Source organism: Nomascus leucogenys, unplaced genomic scaffold (assembly GCF_006542625.1).
Source record: "Nomascus leucogenys isolate Asia unplaced genomic scaffold, Asia_NLE_v1 001066F_56867_qpd_obj, whole genome shotgun sequence".
Taxonomy (NCBI): domain Eukaryota; kingdom Metazoa; phylum Chordata; class Mammalia; order Primates; family Hylobatidae; genus Nomascus; species Nomascus leucogenys.
The window spans coordinates 1-23,966 of NW_022096485.1; the positions used below are offsets into that span (position 1 = coordinate 1).

The 23,966-nt window shown below is 40.4% G+C and overlaps 2 pseudogenes; one reads left to right on the forward strand and one right to left on the reverse strand.

Moving 5' to 3' along the window:
* Positions 1 to 2,443: 2,443 nt before the first annotated feature.
* LOC115833945 lies at positions 2,444 to 8,581 on the forward strand (annotated as a pseudogene).
* Positions 8,582 to 17,983: 9,402 nt separating this feature from the next.
* Positions 17,984 to 23,483, reverse strand: LOC115833947 (annotated as a pseudogene).
* Positions 23,484 to 23,966: the final 483 nt, after the last annotated feature.

Genomic DNA, 23,966 nt, shown 5'->3' on the forward strand with positions numbered 1-23,966 from the left:
CACTTTTGGCACTTAAATTCAGCAGTGATTAGTAAAAGAGAGTAAGGTAAAGGATTTCAAACTGCCAAAGCAAAGATTACAGTTTGTATTGGTCAGGGTTCTCCAGAGAGACAGAACCACAGGATGTGTACATAACTATATATATATATAAAAATATATATAAAATATATAATATATATAAATATACATAAATATATAAACATATATAAATATATATAAATATATAAATACATATTTATAATATATATAATATATATAATATATAATAATATTTTAAATATATAAATATATATATAAAATATATAAATATATATATAAATATATATAAATATATATATATATAAAATATATATAAAATATATATTAATATATATATTTATATTAATATAATATATATAATTATATAAATATATAATTATATAAATATATAAAAATAAAATATATATACATAAAAATATAATATATATATATATATATAAATATATATAAATATATATAAATATATATAATATATATAAATATATTAATATATAAATATATATAATATATATAAATTATATATAATATATATAAATATATATTATAATATAATATAATATAATATAATAAAAATATATATAAATATATATAAATATATAAATATATATAATATATATAAATATATATAAATATATATAAATATATATATATATAAATATATATAAATATAAATATAATAATATATATAAAATATATAAATATATATAAATATATATAAATATATATAAATATATATATATATATATAAATATATTAATATATAAATATATAAATATATATAATATATATAAATATAATATATATAAATATATATAAATACATATGTATAAATATAGATTATATATGTATATACACAAAATACTTACCATTGTGATACAATTTCCTATCGTATACCATACAGGTTTGCAGCCTAGGATGGATATTCTATACAGTATACCATAGGTGTGTAGTAGGTTATACCATCTAGGTTTGTGTAAGTATACCCTATGATCAAACAATAACAAAACTGTCTAATGTTTCCCTCAGATCATATATCTCTCTTCACTCTACACATGACACTGTACAGGAGAGGAATTCTACTAGGGGAATTTCTTCCCTTGATTATGGAGTCTGAGAAGTTGAACATAGGCTGTCATTAAGCTAGTGTCGTGGAAATTCCAATATCCTGGCTGAGTTCGAATCAGCTTCAGGAGAGAGAGAGGAAACTGCCTTCTCTCTGCCGTTTATCTTCAGTCTGAGCTACCAGCTGATTGGATAGTGTCCACCCACATTGAGGGCTGCTGTTCCCCACTCAGCTCACCAACTTACATGTCTCTCTGGAAACAGCTTCACAGATTCACCCAGAAAAAATACTTTACCAATTCTCCATGTATTTTTAATCCAGTCAAGTCAACACCTAAAATTAACCATAATACCTTAGTAATATAATTATATATATTTCAGTTTTTAAAAAACTGACTAAATGTCGGTTCATAGTTTGAGTGGCCAAAGAAGAAGTTAATTTAAGCCATAAGAAAAATAAACCCAATATTTTTCATTATTTCTTTTATCTCCTAGTGATCCTAGACTGGTTTAATTGCTGTCTTTTTGTTTATCTGGTCGGTTTTTTGTTGTGGGGTTGTTTTTGTTAAACAGCCAGCTTCTGGGTCCCTCTCTCTAAAAATATGTCATAGAGCTCTCTGACCATCTTCTCATGTTTTGTTACCCAAGGGAGGTTTTCTTTTTTTTTTTTTTTTTTGAGACAGAGTCTGCTCTGTCGCCCAGGCTGGAGTGCAGTGGCGTGATCTCAGCTCACTGCAAGCTCTGCCTCCCGGGTTCACGCCATTCTCCTGCCTCAGCCTCTCCGAGTAGCTGGGACTACAGGCACCCGCCACCACGCCCGGCTAATATTTTTTTGCATTTTTAATAGAGACGGGGTTTCACCGTGGTCTCGATCTCCTGACCTCGTGATCCGCCCGCCTCGGCCTCCCAAAGTGCTGGCATTACAAGCGTGAGCCATCGCGCCCGGCCCCAACATAGGTTTTCTACTCCTCTCCCATATTCATTCAGTAGTTATTTGAAAGAGAAATAGGGACAAGCATGTTTTATTCTAGACCACTTAAGATTAAAACCCGAGTTCCATATCGACATCCAGGGAATAGGTTTTTGAACAGATTTGCATTATGTTATGGGCAGGAACTAGGAGTAGAAGAGGTTGTGAGTCATCTAGTCAGTAGTGTCGGCTATAAAGCCTAAAGACTCTCTTTGTGTATGCATTTTTCATTTTTGTTACAGAGGAAATAGTTTGTTCTGCTTTAATGAGCACTGTCAAGAAGAAAATATAGCTATCACATATCACCACAGGTTCACAGATCTTCACCAACCCGACCCCAAAATGACATGCTGCTCTTTCTTCTTCAGAAACATGAATTCTGGAATCTTGCAAGTCTTCCAGAGGGAACTCACCTGTCCCATCTGCATGAACTACTTCATAGACCCAGTCACCATAGACTGTGGGCACAGCTTTTGCCGGCCCTGTTTCTACCTCCACTGGCAAGACATCGCAGTTCTTGCTCAGTGTTCTAAATGCAAGAAGACAACACGGCAGAGAAACCTCAAAACTGACATTTCTTTGAAGAAGATGGCTTCCATCGCCAGAAAAGCCAGTCTCCGGCAATTCCTTAGCTCTGAGGAGCAAATATGTGGGACGCACGGAGAGACAAAGAGGATGTTCTGTGAAGTGGACAAGAGCCTGCTCTGTTTGCTGTGCTCCAGTAACTCTCAGGAGCACCGGAATCACAGACACTGTCCCATTGAGCGGGCTGCTGAGGAACACCGGGTAAGTGATGCCTCTGAAGATCTATTTCTCTATAGAACACATGAAATTCTTGTAAGTCTATTTCCTTGGTGATTGGATGATGTCATCTCTGTGTCCCCTTAAGCATGTCTGTTATGAGCTTCCTTGACTTCACACCTCTCAGATTTGACAAACATGAGGAGAAACAAAGCAAACTCTATTTTCTGTGGGCGAATTTGTCTCTCATTTTGGGTCCTTCGTATATCAGAGTGTGAATGATACTTTATTGTCTTCACTTGTGCTTCAATTCATGGCTCTTTTGCAGGAGGAGCTCCTAAAAAAATGCAGTGTTTGTGGGAAAAAGCTTGTGAAAATCACAGAAAACTGAGCATGGAAACCACCAGAACCAGATGCTGGAAGGTTAGTACCGTATTACTCTACCTTCTCCAGGAACTTATAGTGAACAAATGGGTGACTCTTAAAATAGGAACTTGATCTCAACCATAATGTTTCTGGAATTCAATAAACAAGGATAAAACACTTGAGAAAAAACTCGCTAATATTTATGTAAGTTAGTGTGACTCTTCGGTAGATTTCTAATCAGACCACAGATGTTATCCAAGCATGCTCATCTGTTTCCATACAAACCTGTAGTAATACCCCAACAAATACAAGAAACTGGGCTATTTCACACTGTTCCCAATGGGCTGCCTGGATAAATTGTGGACACGAGAGTTATTTATCAGTCATGGAAATTTCAGGTGACCTTTCTAAGGCTGAGTCAGTATGAATTTGAATCTTGGTGGGCAAGTATATTGAAATGTGAGCTAAATTTCAGGCGGAAGGAGCAAGCGGCAAACTTAGGGAATGCATGAAATGAAATATCAGAACTAATTAATATTGAATAAGTCATAACACATAATGGGAAAAGTGGTGAGAAATGTAGACTTGTGTCTTGATGAAGACATAAATATGTGAGAAATATGGGAACTAGTATTTAATATAAGGAGAACTCTAAGGACTTGAGAAGAATTCTAGAAATGATTTTCTCTTTGTGGATGTTTATATTGAGGGTATGATATTGAATATTAATTCATTAATTTATTCTAATATTAATTGAAAGATATTTTATGAGTACTTAGTCTATGTCAAATATCAACTTAGAAAATTAAGGAGTAAAGAAGAAAACACACAAATCTTGCAATGGAAATGAGAAAAACAAATGGTCACCATGCAGATATGTGAAGTACATGATATGTTAGAGTGTAGTAGAGTCTTTGGAGAATAATCCAGCAGGAAAGTAGAAAAGGAGCACAGAGGCCAGGGACTGGGGATGAGGGTTTGAGTTTTAAATAGGGTGGTCAGGAAAAAGGCTCATGGAAAAATTCACACTGAAACAAAATCTTGATCAGGAGGAAATATATATATCCTCCTGTTTGCCTTCCTCTTCCTCATAAATATATGAATATATATGTGTATCTGGGTGTATATATATATATGGATATATATGAGGAATATATATACACACACAACAGATACACATATATATTCCTCATATATCGATATATACCTACATTTGAGAAATATATATATGAGTACATATATGAGAAATATGTATATATATATATGAAAATAATTCTAGGTACAAAAACAACATGGGCAGTAATATTTAATTTGCATTTATTTGGGGGTTTGAGGAACACAAGAAGTCCATGTTGCCGATTAGGGTGAGTTTGGAAGAGAATAAATGAAACCTTATTAGAATATGTTATGCTGGGTGAAATGCATTGAGTTGACAATGCTAGTCTGTGGTCATGTCATCATTTCTCATATAATGGTTTTACATAACTTGCCCCAATTCTCCAAAATAGAAATAATGGTTTCTTACCTAGTCAATATAACTCGATAGTTTGATTCTTATGCAAGAGCTGTGTTTTCTTTCTATAAATGTGGTGTGGAAGAGAGAAATCCATTTTTATATACCTATCTTAGAAAACATTTTATCATTAATCAAGTGAATGGAACTGGGCAGAAACAACTATGTTGATACTAGTACAGAAAAAAAAGGAAAGAATAAAATTTTGTGGAATCTGAGAATTGACAATATTGAGGATTAAAATATTGGGTATTCAGAATGCTAAGAGGAATCAGTGAAATTCAAGAGAAGATGGATAAAACATTTCTATTTTGACTAATTGTCACTGCAGGATTATGTGAGTTTAAGGATAGAAGCAATCAGAGCTGAATATCAGAAGATGCCTGCATTTCTCCATGAAGAAGAGCAACATCACTTGGAGAGGCTGCGAAAGGAAGGCGAGGACATTTTTCAGCAACTCAATGAAAGCAAAGCCAGAATGGAACATTTGAGGGAGCTTTTAAAGGAATGTATGAGGATCTGAAGCAAATGTGCCATAAAGCAGATGTGGAGCTACTCCAGGTACGGACTGACCATGGGGTATCATGATGTTGAACATTCACATGCATGGGTATTTTTCCTCTCTCCTGAAATCCGTCTCCCCCTTTACTTCCATGATTTGTTTCCAAAAATACGATTCGATAACTAATGCTACTTGGTTGGGAGGGTATAGCCTCTCCTAGTGATTCTACCAGGCCGAAGATCCCTCCTACTTTATCCACCAGCAACAAAACTTTGTAGAATGGCCAAGGTAACAGACAGCCCCAAGAATATTTCCCAAAAGTCAGTGATGTATCTAGATTTTTGAAAGGGATAAAATGAGAAGTGTTCATGGCATTTAGGCTAATTTGGAGACATGGCAATGATGGAGAAGTTGGGGAATCTAGGATCACACTAATATTATTTTGGGGTCCACTCTTTTGGTAACAGGGCTGCAGGGAAGAGACTGAGTGCTTCTTTATGGTTACCCAGAGCATAGACTCTGTGGGCTCCTCTCCCTTCCTTGTAAAAAGAACGTCTTCAAGACTTAGACTTTATGAGGACATTAATTCATGACATATGATAGACTGGGATTTTCATGAGAAAAGAAAATAGAAATGCTTTCCAGGAGGGAACGTTGTAGAAATTAATTTCAGAAACTGTCTCCAAATCTCAACTGAACTTAGTGGAAGATTTATCTTGGTGGATAGCACTAAGCTTTCTTTTTTTTTTTTTTTTTTTACAGGCTTCTGGAGAACATATTACACAGGTGAGTGCATACCTAGATTTTTAGAGAGCCTTCAGTTCCACAAATATAAGCAGGAATTTGATATGAAGGTATAATTGATTCAGATAGTGATACTGGCCTTTGTGCTGGTTGTACTTTTCCCATCCCCCACCCCAGGTAGACATCTATTTGTGCCATAACACAGTGATTTTCTTAACAGTTCAATGAAGGTTCTGCAAAACCAAAAATAAATAAATAAAGTAAATAATAAATAATAGAAGAAAACCAAAAATAATAAATGAAAGAAAAATAAGGAAGTGAGCATCTCTATTCCTAATTTCATGTTTATTCCTCAAACGCTTCATATTTGAAAGAGAAAAATTAATTTACTAATGGCTCAAAGTCAGCCAGGGAAGCCAGAGAGAAAAGGGAAAGTATTTTTAGCAGTGAAAAGTGTTGATGATTCCAGTTTATATTAAATATATATTCTGAAAAATAGATGAACAAACTATTCGGAATGTTTGAACCGGTAGGCCTCCAGAGAACCTCAACTATAAAAGGCAGATCTCCTGCCTGGAGCAAGTTTCAACCCCGGTTGAGAAGGAGCAACAGATGCAGCAGTCTTAAAAGTAATCCCACTTTTCCAGACAATGATTTCAGGAATTTCTGGCGAGGTCTGGAACCAGAATTCATTTTTGAATATTCTTAGTATTAAGACTAATGATCCTTACTAATTTGGAGCAATACAAAGAAGATTCGAATGAATTCTCGCTCAGATGGACTTTTCCATCGTGCTTGAAAATCAGGAACTGTGAATAAGAATGAATTCGAAAAGGGAAATGATAATTTGGGAATTAGCAAATGTGTGGGTTAAAGGGATTCTCATGAAACTCTTTTAAATAAAATAGTGATTTTTATGTATTTTTTTGGCTGTAGATGTGGTAACTGTGTTTTCTCGTTGCGGGTGTGAGTCTCTGCTGTGCAAGTGTCTTGAGCCTGTGAAATCCAGAGCTCAGTGCAGGGCCATCACTGGGATGCTGGACAGCTCAATGGATTCAGAGGTAAGTGTCAGCCATTGGCAGAATTCCCACAGTGTATTACTCTTGTTAGAATCATGAGGGTAATACTTTACCCTTCGCGAATCTTTATTTTCATTTCAGCAGGAAGTGAGACCATATGGCTATGCAACCTTTTATATCTGTGTTTTCTATTATATTCCAATTTATAACATGAAGAGTAAAACGTAGTGTGAAACAGAATATTGTTCTGGGCTCACATGTAGATTATATATTGGGTAATGGAATGAATAAGAAATAAAAAATTCAATAAATGGACACAATGCTCAGAAGGAAGCTTAATAATCCAAGCTTACATAAAAATTTTACATTACCGGTATTTCATTTTGAATTGTTAAACCACATTTCGTTGGGGAATGGAGTTACTGGAAGTTTGATGGAGTATTTGTATTTTCTTATAATAAATATATATTATTGATATAATGTAAAATGTTACTTAGATGTAAAAAGAAAGAAGAAGATTATTATGTAATAGGAAGTAAAATAGAAGTGAATAATTCAGTTTAGTTACAACATGAAGAGTACGAGTAAAATCTAAAATTCAGTTTCAAGTCTGAGCTAGCAGGGATGTCGCAGAGTGACTGGTAAAAGATTTTGCAAAATCTGCCTAAGTTACCACTTATAATTTGAACGTATGGACTTGTATCCAGTTATCTAGAGCAGTGCTTGAGTAAGCTAAAATCTTCCCATTCTTGCCAAAATTATATCACTAGTATTTAAGAACAAGAAATATTTAATAATAATGACTTGATAGCTAAAGGGCATCAAGGCAATAATATTTCACAGTTTACATTGGAGATTTGGATTAAAACAGCTTGGTCTTATATTGAATCTCAAATTTTTACAGTTTTCAATAAATTTTCAATGTCTATTTTTAGGGTTTTGTTTCTTCCTATAGAGAATATTAATCATCCTTATACTTTATTAAATGTTTTAGTCACAATTCTCTGTCCTTGTAACTTCAAATTTCTTGGTAAAGTAATTCTTGGTAGAACAACTTTTCTCTCAGAATTCTCTAATTTCTAATAATTACATGTATTCCATGCTTTTTTAAAATTATTTTTGCAGTTGATTTTACTCTGCAGCATGGAAGAGCAATAAGTCATATATTCCTGTGTGGAGATGTGAGAAGCGTGATGTTGGATGTGACCCTCAAGAATATCCCGATATCACTGGCAAATCCGAATGTTTTCTTGTATGGGGGGCTCAGGCTTTCACATCTGGCAATATTATTGGGAGGTTCACGTGTGGGGACTCTTGGAATTGGGCTTTTGGAGTCTGTAACAATTATTGGACAAGAGAAGAGACAGAATGACAAGATAGATGGAGAGGAGGGACTCTTTCTCTTCTTGGATGTGTTAAGGAGGACACTCACTGCAGTCTCTTTACACCTCCCCATTTGTGGTGGCAATATGTTACAAGACTACCAGCACTAGTAGGATTATTCTGGATTGTGAAGGTAGAACCATGAGCTTTGTTGACGTTGATCAAAGTTCCCTGAATATACACCATCCCTAATTGTCCTTCTCACTCCTCTCAGGCCCATCTTTTGCTGTAGTCACTTCTGACAGAGAAAAGTCAGAAAGTGTCTATATGCTCTGGGAACCTGTTTATCCCAGAAAGCCATCTTTTTTGCACTCATCAAACAGGACAATCAGTTATATTTAATGTTTTTAGTTGCATTCTAATGTCATAAAACTCATTTATGTGTTTCATTAAATATGGTGAAACAACAAAACATGTGTTTGTTTCCTTTTTTAATCATTTTGGGAAAATCATTACCCATGATTGTAATGGGCATAGAATATATTCTCTGGTTTTTAATTATTTCTGAATGTCCAAAGTGAAATAATAGGTAAGAGAGTTGTCTTAAATGAAGTTAAAACCAATGGAAGAAAGTAGAGATCTTGGACTTCATGAAACCTTGGTGTAAAAAGACTCCAATGGTAACTGAAATATTTTCTTTCCCTCATCTAACAATATTCTACTTATCCATGTGTTTAATTTATGAACGTATACTTTGAGGTAATCTTATTTTTGCCTCCTATGCTGTGCTTGTCCTTGGTAATCTATCTTATATTCAAATGCTCATGCATTATTAGAGTGCTGTTCTACAGTGAAATTTCAAGGGATCAGGACAATGCTGAATCAATTAAATATTCAAATGGACATAACTGAATACTGACCCTACTCAAACCATATACAGTGCATTTCCACATGGATCATGTTCTGAAGGTTGAAGGGAACACAATAAAATATTCTCATACAGAAGATTTCCTGACCAGGACAAAAAAGTAAAATTAAGAAGAAAAAGTTAGTTTATATCAAAAAGATGATGTTGTGTTCAAAATATACCCATTCAAGAATTAAAACCAAAACCAAGAGTGGAGAAAAATATTTATCCCAACATATACACAATAAATACAATACATGTGATTAATGAATGTAATAATAAAAGAAGAATCAACCCAGTGTAAAATTGGGAAAATATTTGAACAGGTATTCATAAAATTGGGAGGCATAATATTGGACAAATATGAAAGGGATTACTTTTATTAGTTCCCTCAGAATAAAAATTCATCCATAAGTTGAACTACAGGCTTCCATAAAAATTTGCAAAATTTAAAGACACTAGTATTGTGTGTTGTGAAAGATAAAGAATCAGTGAAAGTTATTCATGGCTGGAGGTATGTAACTGAGAAATACTTTTTTGGCAACTGACTATGAGCATTCCTTATGGGCTAGATTTCTAATTCTAAAATATATTCCACAGACTGCTATGTGTATTTCAAGATAACACAATGTTGATAATTACAAACAATTTTTATAGTAGCTCCAAATTGGAGACAAAATAAATATTCATCAACAGTAGAATTGCTAAATAATTGTGATCTCATCATACAAAAGAATTTTACAAAACAGGATAACACAAAATGCAACCAATCAATGAATCTCAAAGAGAAGTTTAGAAAAGAATTGAAACACACCAAATGTTATATTACAGTGTTTTATTCAGATAAATGTGCATCCATTAATTGATACTAGAAGTTAGAATATTGAATATATTTTGGAAGGTAATGGTTAGGAAACTTTAAAAATTAACCAGGATAAGATACAGGAAGCATTGAAATCAAAGAGAGAACCTATAAGCATTTTCATGCAGAAGAGTATTTTATATATAGTATATTAAATATTTTAATGTATAGAAAAGTTTGAAATAAATAAATTTGATGTTGTTGCCTAATTTTTCAAATGCATATATTTGAATTTAATTTAATGATAATTTAACTCAACATTAAGACATAAAACTGGTTTTATTATTATAGCTTTAAGTTCTGGGGTACATGTGCGCAACATTCAGGTTGTTACATAGGTATACAACGCGCCATGGTGGTTTGTGCAACCATCAACCCATCATCTACATTAGGTAGTTACTCCCAGTGATATCCCTCCCTGGACCCCCACCCCCAACAGGCCCAGTGTGTGATGTTCCCCCTCCCTGCGTAAGTATTGGGCCTTTTCCCTCAGATTCAGCCTCAGACAGACATGCTACAAATGTGTCCACTTACACTTGAGTGGAAAACATCTTGGTTACGATTTGAGGAAGATTTTTTCTCATGGCTTCCAATCCTGAGAGTACAATGCAGCATTGATTACTGCTCAGAGAGAGTGGTCAGGCTATGGAGTAGGGAGGTTTGGTACTAAAGACTAATTTAAAAACATAATACTGGCAAAAAAATTATCTGTGAATCACCATAAATTCCAATGATCTCATGTAGGTTGTCTGATATCAAAGGGTGTATATGAAGAAATGGTGGATAATAACTTTTTTTGGGGTGTTTTAGGAAGTCATATAATGAATAAAAGTGGTTTAAGAAAAGGATGAATTTGGCTTCTAGTATTGTTAGAACAATAAAATAAAGGAAAGAAAGGGAGAATGATTGATTCATGGGTTCTGAGAAGTGGGAAGACATGAGTTTATGTAATAGTTATTGGTGGAATACATCAGTCAGTCTAGGCTCAGTGGCTCAAGTCGTAATCCCTATAATTTCGCAGTGCTACATCAGGGAAAGGGTTTTTAAGACGAATTTCCTTGAATGATTATGTTGTTTTTAAATCCTGTGATGAAATATTTGGTATTAGAAAGCTAATTGTATTTTCTCTTTAAAGAGTGGAGTCAGAGCAGGGGCACATGCCCCAGTATGTGAGCTCAGAGCTCAGTGCTCAACCTCACTGGCTAATGGAGATTTCATGACCTCCAGGTGAGTGTCAACCTGCTGAAGTGGATGACCATCCACAGTGTCTTCCTTCTAGTCATTCGTTTCTTTCTTTCTTTCTTTCTTCTTTCTTTTGTCTTTCTTTTTCTTCTTTCTTTCTTTCTTTCTTTTCTTTCTTTCTTTCTTTCTTTCTTTCTTTCTTTCTTCTTCCTTTCCTTCTTTTTTTTTCTTTTTCTTTCTTTCTTTTTTCTTTCTTTCCTTCTTCTTCTCCTCCCTCTCTCCCTCCCTCCCTCCCTCTCTCTCCCTTTCATCCATGCTGGAGGGCAATGGTGCAATCTCGGCTCACTGCAACCTCCACCTCCCAGGTTCAAGCGATTCTCCTGTCTCAGCCACCCAAGTAGCTGGAATAACAGGCACTCACTATCATGCCCAGCTAATTTTTTTTTTTTTTTTTGTACTTTGTAGAGTTGGGGTTTCGCCATGTTGTCCCGGCTGGTCTTGAACTCCTTACATCAGGTGATCTGCCCGTCTTGGCCTCCCAAAGTGCTGGGATTACAGGCATGAGCCACCACTCTTGGCCTCAGGCATGGTTTTACTGCAGGCAATTTTTTGTTTTTTATTAATCTTTCATCATATAAAAGGGAACAGACTGTAAATAGCATATATAAGCATACATAGTAATACAGTCCTTATGGTCATATGGAAAAAATAAATGAAAGCTGGTGTAATGGTAAATGTCATTCAGTTTCCTCTTGATTCTGGGCCTTTTGGGTCTGGGTCCCTCTGTGCAGCCAAGGCAGGTCAGATGGAGAGAGATGGTCCAGACCTGGCCAAATGGGTTCTACACGAGCCTTCTGGGTCAACACTGCTTTCAATAAAGACCTGGGCTGTGACGACTCCAGCCGTGTTGTCCACCACAGAGGGCGGAGTGCTCATAGTGGGTCCTTGGGCCGTGGAGACCCATTATATACATTGAACAACATGCATCAAAGCATTTCCCATCTGACACTGCCCAGGGCCCATAAAAGCTACAGCAGCACATAACCTTTGCCAGCATGAAGCCCGATGTCCTTTTGGTTTATCTGTGTGGATGAGTAAACACACTTACGCTCACCTGTGCATACCCTCACACCATAGTGTACACTGTCCACAGTGGCACCGCCTGCTACTGAGGGCTGTGCCTTTTATCAAGTCTTATTTCAAGCTGGCTCAGCATGAGGAAATTGTGTATGCAACACTGACTTTCCACTGAGTCACTCAAAAATTAGTAAAATCATTTCAGGTAGTGTGTGTTTTTTTTTCCTGTTAATGAAGGAAGCTGTGAGTGCAGGGGCACAGAAACGAGCAGTTGATTTAAGTCATTCCAACGCATAAGCAAGTTCCAAATGCACTGAGAGGCGAGGAGGAGAAGATGCAAAGGGCGCCTTGGGAAGAACTGTTTTTGCTGTAAGCCCTTGGCGGCTCCCAGCATGCCCACTTTGATGGCATTCACCCCACTGCAGTCGTCGTCATCAATGTGACTTTGTTGTTTTAGAAGGATATGTTGTGGTCAGGGTTCCACCTGTCCTTCCCTAGACCACGGCCCTCCAGGCAGTTCTAGGCAGGTCCCAGTCAAAATGTACTGGGGTATAAACCAAGGACCAGGACCACAGAAACAGGAACCCCAGGGGCTTCCAAGGGAAAGTGCTGGCTGCCAGGTGCAGAATCCATAGAATTACCTACCACGGGAGCCAGCGGGACCTGCGCATCCCTGGGGAGTCTGTTAGAATTTCCCCAAATACTGTAAAAGAGAAAAGTACTCATACTTTATCACGTGAAAGACTAATGATGTCTAGGAGTTGACACAGAACAGGAGGACTCTGACCACCACAGGACCAGCGAGATGTGTCAGGACAGAAATGAGCAAGCTTGAGTCTCCGGGCACACCTGGGGAAAGAGTAATGCAAGGCACACCTCAGGGCTGTACTCACTCCTCAAGGCAGGCTTGGGTCCCCAGGGTAAGGGCGAAGAGACAGCCTTCCCGTATCACGTAGTGTGGATGGCGAGGCTGCAGGGGATGTAGTCCTCTTGCCGGTGGGCTGCATGAAACAGCAGGCTTTGCATCTTTTTCAGGCCTGGGGTCTGGCCTTACCCCAGGGGCTTCTGTTTCACCCACAACAGACTCGCCTCCACACCGGAGACCTGGTCACTGCTGACAGCAGGGAGAGAAGCAGGCAGAGGGACCCAGCACAGCCCTCCTGCATTCATAAATCATATTTTCCAACGAACATCACGAACTCCGTCTCCTGCTCCCAGGAGGAAGCTCGGTCTCAGGAGTGGTCAATGCTGAGATGACAAAGCTATTGAAATCTGATCTCCATAGTTTTGAGGTCTCTAGTGTTGCCAGGAGACTGCCAGGAGGAGCTTGAAAAGAAAGAGGCACATGATGTTTCACACTGCTTTTCCCAAGGGCAGCCAAGGGACAGCCTCTGCATACTGAGGTAATTCTAGATGATTGGTCCACGCTCTTCCCTCCTCCTTTCTAGTGAGTTTAGTGCTGGCTGACTGTAGAACACTTTATTCACAGAAGCAAGTAGAAAAAATTGTCACTCTTAATTCACATGCTCTAAGTCAGACCGGGAGTGACCGGTTCTGGAGGGAAGTGCTAGGACTGGCTCATTGTGTTCTCATCAGCTGCCTCAGTGTACACGGAGGTGGATTTCACTGGTGTTGATACATGCTTTCAAATCCACAAGAGGCTCTCCGAGGGACAGAAGTGACTTACACCCACCGTAAAGCCATTTCTGTTGCCAGAGTCCCCAATCTCCAATCACCAAAAAATTCTCCACCAAGGGGCGAGCTCCAGCCATCTCACTTGTAATCAGTAGCATCGACATTGTCTGAGAAATTTATTCTGTCCACTTTAAGCTTAATTTTCACAAACACTAAAAAGTAGTAAAATAGACTTTAGATTTTCCTCTAACTATATTTATATAGAAATCCCTGAGAAGGTAGCTGTCAACTTGAAATTCACTATCTACAGTTAATTAACATCAGGGTGCCGGGAGGGACCCTGAGCCCCATCCCTGTGCACAGCAGGGGCTGGGCTGTCATTGCAAGAGCAAACCTGGTCTCCCTTCTGTGCAAAGAGGAGGGGGTGGGAGGGGCACGGCGGTGGAGGAATTCTTAGCCATCAGCACAGATGCTGGCAGGCCTGCTGTTCACTCACTCTGGGGGCCTGGAGGTCCCACCATGATAACACCACATTGCCTCACAGAGGCCCCTGCTTTTCTGTCCTTGGTAGACCTCAGGATAGGTGGTGCCTGAGATCATAAAGAACTTAACCAACTGGGAGAAGAAAACAGGCAAAGGAAGGAAGTGTGAATGAGGAAGAAGAGATGAGGTAACAGGGGTGGGAGAACGTGGTGATAAAGCCAGGGGGACAGTGTGGTGGCAACTGACACGAGAGGAGAAGGGGGCCCATGCTCATCAGTCCCCTCCTTCCTGAACAACATGAGGGTACAGGGAGGGCAAGCCCTCAGTGAGTGAATGCAGCAGTTCAAAGAAACAAAAATAGACAAAAATAATAAATGTTCTCCTAGGACACCAGGCTTTTAGGGAGGCCACTGTGAGACCTCTGAATGCCCGATGCCCAATAGTGCTGAGGGGGTAAGTGACAAAAGCCTGCACCCCCCAGCCCTGTGCACCATCTGAGACCGAGGAGCCTGTGTCACCAGTACCTAGAGCTAGAGGAAAGGGCTTCCAAATGGCTCAGGAAGATGAGTGGGCATTTCACTCCACCTCTGGGACCAGATGACCACACCTCCCCTGAGGAATCCCTTACCCAAAATAATTGAACATAATAATGTTGCTTAAATATAAACTGGCTCAACTGATCACCCCGACACTGACCCCAGGACACCCCCCTCAAGGTGGCTCCAGTTCCTCATCATCTAGACTTTTCTCCCTGCCCTCCCAAACTCCCTGAGCCTGGCTGGAGGCCTGCTTGTCCCCTCTGCTGCCCACTCCAAAGAGGATAAGAAACCAAGAGCATGGGCTCGCCACAGGTCGAGGAAAGAGGCTTGGCGACACTTCCTTTGACTTGGAAAATTCCTCTACTAGCAAATCTGCTTCCACATGGCAAAGATGAGAAGTGCTGGGCCAGTAGCCAGGCACACAGCTGCAGAAGCTACCTGGACCTGCCTCATGGGCCAAAGGGAAGGGCTGCCCATAGGCAAGTCACTTCTAGAACGAGTCCAGAGAGATCAGGGAGAGTCTGGGATCCAATCAGGGATGACCCTTCTTTCAGTTGGGCCTGGTGGGTTTTCAAAATCCAGTCTTTCCACTGGGGCCATACCAAAGCTCCCTGGGAGGTCAGGCTTCCCAGTCCCACCAAAGCCCCCCATGAAGCTGTCATTTTCTCTCAAGTTGCATACACTGGCCAGTAAAGGCAGCTTCTACTCACCAGGCAAGTGGCCAGCTCACCTTCAGATTTGCCAAAGAAATCTGGGTCCTGCCCCATACTTGCTGGCTTGGCAGGCTTTTCAAAATGCAGGTATCTCTGGAGCTGTTTTGTGGACACCAGGAGCATTACTTGACAAGCCCTGTGCTAGCCCCAGGGTACCCTGTGCACCTGGGTAAGGCTGGAACACACTGGGGACAGGGATCCAACATGTCCACTCTGGAACAGCGTGGGAACTGGAGAAATCGCCAGTTGTTTGCTGTCCTGCCATTGCTGTTCTACACATCCCTGGAGACTATGAGCATCGGTTACAGCGTGGTGGTGGCTGATCAGGACCAGAAATGTCCATTTTTGACCTGGAAGCAGCAGACACCTAAGGCTTAGGGTAGACGTGGGGGCTCCATACCATTCCCAGTGCCAACTTCCCATGGAGGAAACGGAAGGAATGTCTGGCCACCCACCCAGGGTCAGATGCCACAACAGCCCGAGCAGAAGCTGCCTGACACTGGCTGTTCCAATGACAATAGGACATCCTTGGGAAGGTGGAGCCATTTGTGAGAGCTCAGGATGGGTGTCCTGGAAGTGCCACTTAAAGGCGACTGAGGCCTCTCAAAATCCCTGTGTTAGAGCTGCAGCTCTCCATGCGGGCTGCAGTGCAGTCACCTGTGGAGCTTTAGGACAGGCCCAGGGCTCAGCTTCCCGGACCAGTGCCTTGAGAACTTTCGCAGCAGGGATAGCCGGCTTGGAAAGGCATGCCTGGGAGACCATGTGACACTGCCTGGCTGGGTCCTGGGCTGACAGAGGTGAGCGTGGAGCTCGTGGTGACTTGGTAATGCTGTGAATTATGTACGTGTGGCAGGAAGGTGCCACAATGCCAAGGCCCCAAGTCTTGGAAATTCCATGAGGTCCGCATGAGGTTGAACTAAACACCAAGTGCAGTCCTCAAAGGAAAAATAAAAGAAATACCCACATAAGGGACTCTTTGGAACTGAGTCTGGAAGAGAGGGCTTCCTGGTCCACTCCAGGAGAATTTGCCTAAAATAAGTTTGCTTCCCATTGTATTCTCTTTGCTTGTTCTAAACATCACCTCCCCCCATTCCCTTAATTTGCATCGTTCTGGGCTCCTTACTCTTGTTGCATCCTTTTTTTACATTTTAAGGATGTCTGGATTCGATTTACTTAAGAGCATATATGGCTTAATTTTGTATTTCTGGTAATCATCTATTACATTTCCCGCATTTTATCAAATGACACGTTTTCCTCATATCTATTTTTAATATGTTAAAGATTTTGTATCCAGTTTATCTAAAACTCCTTGATTAAAATGAGTTTAATTCTAGCAATACATACATGCTTATCTCTGCATTGTTTTATAATTTTACGATAAATGTTTTTCCCCAATATATGACTGTATGGATAATACTTTTTAAAAAGATACAATAAAATATGCTATGTCTTTCTCACTTGATCATGTGGCTGAATGAGTCAATCCCTCCATCAAATAGAAATATCTGGCATTACTTAATCTAACTAATGAAAACATCCATTGTGCACGTGCACCCACAATGAGAAGAAAAGACCAAAACAAACAGCCAAAAAGGAGAGAATCCCATGATTTCTGTGTAAACTCCTACAGATATCATAAACATTTATTGCTAGAAACAGTATTTTAAATGAAAGGTCTTCAGGCAAGTGTATTAAAACTGCCTTGGATACAAGGGGCCCTATCACTTGTAAAACTTGGCAAATTGGATAACAATTAAAAATACAAAATTACACAGAAAATACCCTTTAATAAATTGAGGTTTTTTTTATTGAGACGGAGTTTGGCTCTTGTTGCCCAGGCCAGAGTGCAATGGCGCGATCTTGGCTCCCTGCCACCTCTGCCTCTGTTTCAAGCGATTCTCCTGCCTCAGCCTCTCGAGTAGCTGGGATTACAGGCATGTGCCACCATGCTCGGCTAATTTTGTATTTTTAGTAGAGACGGGGTTTCTCCATGTTGGTCAGGCTACTCTCAGACTCCCAACCTCAGGTGATCCGCCAGCCTCGGCCTCCCAAAGTGCTGGGATTACAGGCGTGAGCCACCGGCCCGGCCTCATAAATTGATCTTTAAACAAATCTTAATTGAGGTTCTCTAAAGGGAGCCTTTTAGGCAACATGCCCACTACGTGTACTGATGGCTAGGGTGGCTGGTGTCAGGCGAATCGATGTGGCTCCCCCAGCCCCTTCCTGGGAGCATCCTAGAAAGACAGCGTGGAAACGCCCGCCGCCTGGTGGTCCCCGTAGCTGCCATGGTGCCCAGCCCCGCCGCCTCACCCTGTCCTCGAACCCCGTGTCAAGCGCCCGCGGATTCTCACGTCCTCTTCTTCCAGGGCGGCGGGCGCTTCTCTGCACCTTGGCCTGGCGCTTCTTTCGGCCTCCTCAGCCTCCGGTTTCTCCTCCTTGGCCACCTTGTAAGGCCACTTGGGTATCCGCAGGTGGCCATGACCTTGGTGCTGCCCTTCCGCGCCGGCCTCTGGGGCTGGAAGGTGGGCGCGGGCGCCTTGCTGAGGCGGACCCCAGGCACCATGCCCGACCTCAAGCTGCTCCGCCGCAGGCGCCGCAGGGGCAGGAGGCTGGCCTTCCGCCGGGCGGGGTCGGCAGAGCCCCAGGACCCCGGCAGCAGGGCAGGTGGGAGGCCGGCTCTTGGGGAGCCCTCCCAGGAGCCCACGGCCACTGGTCAGGGCCGCTTGTGCTGCTCTGTGCCCTTGGCTTCACCCGCCTCCTGCGCCTGCCTCCCATCCCCCCGCGCCGCCAGAATTTCCTGAGCCGCCAGGATTTCCTGCACTGCCAGCCGCCTCTTCCCCACGCACAGGGAGCACTCGGGGCACACGGTCTGGCACGCGAGGGCCACGGCGGGGCTGTTAGAGGCTGGTGGTCATCCTGACCATGTGGTCCAGGGCGCCCCGGTCCTCCGGGCCACGCGGAGCGCGGTCAGCGCGGACAGCTCGCAGTCCCTGAGCCTCTGCAGGCTCTGGCCATGGAGCGGAGGCAACTCAAGCTGGTAATTTTCCCCCAAGCTCCTGGCAGGGGCGCTCCAGGAGCCTCTGCATGAGGCAGACGTGTAAGTGGCCACTCTGGCGACATCCCATGGCGGGGCCCTCGCGTGGACACCTGCCCCTGCTAGCTCAGGGCTCTGATGCATCGGTTCGACCCTTCATTTGGCTTTCACCCTAACACGTCCGTCCTTGAAGGTCAAGACCCAGGACATAGTTCAACAAGTAGTTGGTGGTGATAGCGTGCCCTGACTGGGCCAGAACAGCCTCTTTAGTAAAACAGCGCAGGAAAGTCATGAAACAGATCCTCAGCTCCTTTCTTCATTTTCACTTTAATTCTGATGCCTCTTGTCCTGATGACATCTCTCCTGGGGTCTGGGACTCTGCTGTTCTTCAATGCCTACTGTGAAGGTTCCTGGCCATCATCAGCCATGAAAACCTCAAAGCCCTCTGTCTCAACGTGGGATCCCTGGGCCAGCGGCATCAGCCTCACCAGGAAACCTGTTCTTCTACTCATTCTTGGGCCCCATCCCAGGCCTATTCAAAGAAAGACTCCAGGGGCAGGGCCTGGCAGTCTGTGTTTCCACCAGATCTGTGTTAAAGCTCAAATGAACCAGCCAGGTGATGCTGAGGCAGGAAGTGCAAGGCTGAGAGCCAGTATCTAAGGCAACTGTGCCCATGGGGCCAGGGGCATCCTGCCTGTGCAGCTATGATAGGGTTGCGTTCCCTTCCCTGTCCTGCCAGTTGACGTCAATTTGGGGGCACTCAGCTAAGGCCACCACGGTATATCCACAAAGCCGTGGTAGCAGGAGACATTAAGGCCAGTCTAGCCATTGTGGTCAGTCTCCTGCGCCTTCTCAACGCTCAGCCCCCGCACCAGAGTCTGCAGCAGCCCCACTGCTCCAGGACGCCCTCCTCCAGGACGCTCTCCACGCCCTGGACGCCGTGCTCCTCCTGGTCCTGGAAAGTGAGAAAGAGTCATCCCAGGTGATGCTGCGGGTGTCGGGCAGACTGGAGAAGTCCTGGAACTCTTTGTAGTCAGCGCGGTCCTCCTAGACCTGTGTTCCTAGGAGTGGGACAGCGGTGGCGGGGTCATGCAGCGCGCCCCGCCACCCTGCGGCTGTCCAGCCAGCAGCACCACACAGGTGGCCAGAGGCGTGGGCAGGGGGCGGAGGCTCTGTCCGGGAAAGCCTGGTGGGCCCAAGGTCCCTGCTTCTTGCTTCTGTGTCCCCAGGGAAGCCCTAGCTCCGCCCCCAGCCCGGCGGAAACCTGGCTTCTTTTACATTATTGTTTGTTTTTATTTTAAGTTTTTAGGACATTGATAAAATCACTTTCTGATTTTTGAGATTAAAAATTAAATAATTTTCAACTTTACCCTTTTTTAAATGTTTCACTATTTTAATGCTTTTATTTTTTGTATACTTTAATTATTGTCATTTATATCTTCAATTATTATGGAAGAATTTTAGAAAAGTCTTTTCACATAATAAAGTCTAATTAATTAACTATTATTTATTCTCTCCTCTACCTCATATACGTACTTTAACCTTTTAGAACACTTTGTTTTGAGACTGTTGTTACTTATGTGACATTTTAACTATTATTCTTCACACTTCTAGTGAATTTTTAATGTCATTCAAAGGGTACATCTTTCTATACTGAGAATTAAACATAGTTCTCAACAATGTTCTCAAATATTAGGAATTTCACCTTCCAATGGCATGTTACGTATGTTCTCCTTCCCTTCTAATGCATATTCCCCGCCCCCTGCTAATTTTGTATTTTAAGTAGAGACAAAGTTTTACCATGTTGAACAGGCCAGTCTTGAACTCTTGACCTCAAGTGATCCAGCTGCCTAGGCCTCCCAAAGTGCTGGGATTACAAAAACAGCAACTAAATGCTGGAATGATGACCGGGAACTCGTCTAGAGTCTCCAGTGATTATCCTCCTTATAACAAGGCAGAAAGCCTTCCTCAGAATTATCTAGACTGACATTACTCATTGTCCAGACCTGTTAACAGACTCCTGCAACAGTGCTGTGAGTCTCAAATGTGCTCCTTCAGTAATGCGTAGAAGGCCCTAGTTTCCACATGGTAGTATCCTTCAATGCCTGGAGACTTTTAAGGCATAAGAACGTATTGATCTATGAACTATATGTTTTGTAAAATCAGGTTATGTGAGGTGTTTGGACAAATTAAGTTTCAGGGTGATATCCACTATTGAGACAGAAAATTAGTCTAAAGAATTAAGACCTCAAAGTCCAGAATGAGAAAAAATTGTTTTGCTTAGAGCCTCCTTATAATTGTCTTACTTGTTTTATAGATATAAGCACTAGAGGACAAGCTCTACCTGATATAGCTGGCCTAGACATATGCGGATTTAATTGTAGAAGAAAGAATTATACCTTTCAGGTAAAATGCTACAAAAATAATTAGTTGCTGTTTTTGAGACAAGTTCTTACTCTGTCACTCAGGCTGGAGTGCAATGGCACAATCAGAACTCACAGCAGTTTTATACTCCTGGACTCAAGCAATCCTCCCAACTCAGCCTCCTGAGAAGCTGGGACAACAGGTGGCATCACCACTCAAGGCTAATTTTCTGTTTATTTTTGGTAGAGATAAGGTCTTACTATGTTGCCAGGCTTATCTCAAACTCCTGGCCTCCAGTGATTTTTCTGCCTTGGCCTCCCAAAGCACTGGGATTATAAGTATGGCCCCTGTAACCAGCTTTAGATCAATTTTATTTAATACAGATACTTCCCAACTAAAACATTTTATTAGAATTCTCTTAATTCAGCAAAGCGTTGTTATTACTGACCCAGTCTTCACTTATTTTCAGCTTAGATGCAAGAACAAAATTATCTTTATGTTTTAATTTGTTTTATTTTATATTTTCAAGGTGCACAATATGCGTTTTGAGATACATGTGCATAAGGAAATGATTACTATAATGAAGAAAATTAACAAATCGATCATACCTTAGCTGTGCTTCTTTTTTATAAAGAACACCAAAAATCTAGTCTCTCAGAATATTTCCCAAAAACAATACGATTATCTAATATACCTACAGGTTGTACATCAGATTCATTTATTCTACATTACTGCACCTTTACCACTGTTACCCTTCATTTACCTATTTTCTTCCCACGAATGTAACCACCGTTTTTAATGTATTGAACTTTTAAAAATCGATTTCAAATATGAGTGGGACCATGAAGTATTTTTGTCTGTGTGTCTGTCTTATTTCACTTAGGAAACCTGCCATTTACATGTCTCCTAAATTTAGTACAGAAATAAAGTGCTAGTCAAGAATGTGTCTCACTTTTGTTAGATTAATTTTTTCCAAGTTATCTCTTTATCAATTTTTACTTTTTGTACTATAGAAGAGTGAAAATTCTTGTATTAAAAAAACTATAACCAGGCTATTCATAAATAACTTCTTTCAGGATAAAAATCTCAGGAAGTTCAAGATTTCTGTATTAATGATTGACAATGTTGTTTGGTGGTCCTCTTAGACTTATTTCGATTGTAAGTAAGTCTTGGTGATATTCTAACATAAATTCTGACAGGTGAAGAGAATAAATAAATTAAGTATCTCTAGGAGAATCAACAGAATAAGATTATCTTGGTTAAATGGCTAAGAAAATATGGTAAATAGACACAAAAACTTTTTCATCTTCCAAAATCAGAGTCAAATACTAAGTGATCATAAAGTAGCTAATTCTGTCTTCCTGCCAAAGTGAATGTGAGCTAAATTAGAAGAATGTCAGGAATAAATTTTCCTTGAAATCTAGCAACAAATAATGTAATTAAATTATGAGGCTTTGCATAGAGTTTTAGCATCAACAGAAAAGCTCACAAAACCTAGGTGAAAATCAAAAAGGAGTGCTGGGTTGGAGCCCTGAGGTGAATAATTTTATCATCTCAGATCACTTGGAAAAAGGCAGCGAGTCCAAAAGAAGCTGGTGATAAGCTTTCTCTCTGCTAACTCCTAATGTTCTGCATGAAATATGTGGAGGAGAAGAGGGACAGTTTATTATAGTCTACGTGATATAGAGTGAAGGAATAAGAGAATCTTTCTGATAAGTATCTTTGAAATTTGGAGAATCATTCCTATCAAAATCGTTCATTTAGGGGACTAAAATACAAATAAGATGTTTCTTGCCACATATCCCTCAGCTAGCCAGGCTCTAAAAAGAACGGCACTGGACACCGACAGTGGTAAAAAGCAGGGTTTACTCACTCTTGAATCACTAACAACTGGTGCTAACCTTAGGCAGCAGCTTATCTATTTGGTTGAGGTTCAGCTTGTTTCATTGAACAAATCTCTTGGGTTATTTTCAGTTGTGCCAATCATTTAATTTGTTTTCTGAATCAAATGATAAGAATAAATATGGTTTAGAGTGTAAACAGCATTCCCAGATACATTACCACTTAGTGTCCCATCTGCCTAATTTTGAACCTATAGGACAGGAATGAAAGCATTGTGAGAAACGCCAGGTATTTCTTAAGCCAAATACTCTTGTCCCTCCTACTTTTCTTCTGGCTTTCCTGCTGCATGGGACATGGCAATAAATGGAAGTTTCCTGCACAAAGAGGTAAAATTCACTTGTTGAAGATGCAGTCTTCTTCTTGACCAACTCCTATATTGGTACAAACATGTGAGAGAAATGCACCTTCTGAATCATTTCAAATTCGTGGTCTTTGTTAGAGCACATAAGCCGGTGCGCTAGGAACGTAGCTATTACATTCTTTATGAATTTTCCATTCTCTATCATCTGGATTCTTATTTAAAATGTAAACAAAGTTTGTTCTTTCTACTGCATAAGAAGGTTTATACCACTTTATGCTTAGTAAGTAATTAAATTTATATGTCAGTTTAAATAAGGACAGCCTCCATATTCTAAGTCCTGTTCCTGTTCCCCATCATCTTATATAGGAAGCTTCCTCTTTCGATTGTTTCTATTAAAAAACCTAAGGCAATTGAAATCAACCCTGTAAAAATTATGCTGCAATTATTTGAAACCCTAACATAATAGTGTTATCTTGATATGAATCTGAAAATCAATTTATTTCTTATCTTTTGATAGATATTCATTAGTATGTTCTATCCTATTTTGTTACTTATATTTTGGAAAAGTTTCTTAATGTTAGAATAATATTTATACATATTAACTCCTCTACTTATCCATTTACTCATCTTATTTACTGTGTGATCTATTCTAAAAATTGCATTGAATAATTGTAACATATTAGCAAAG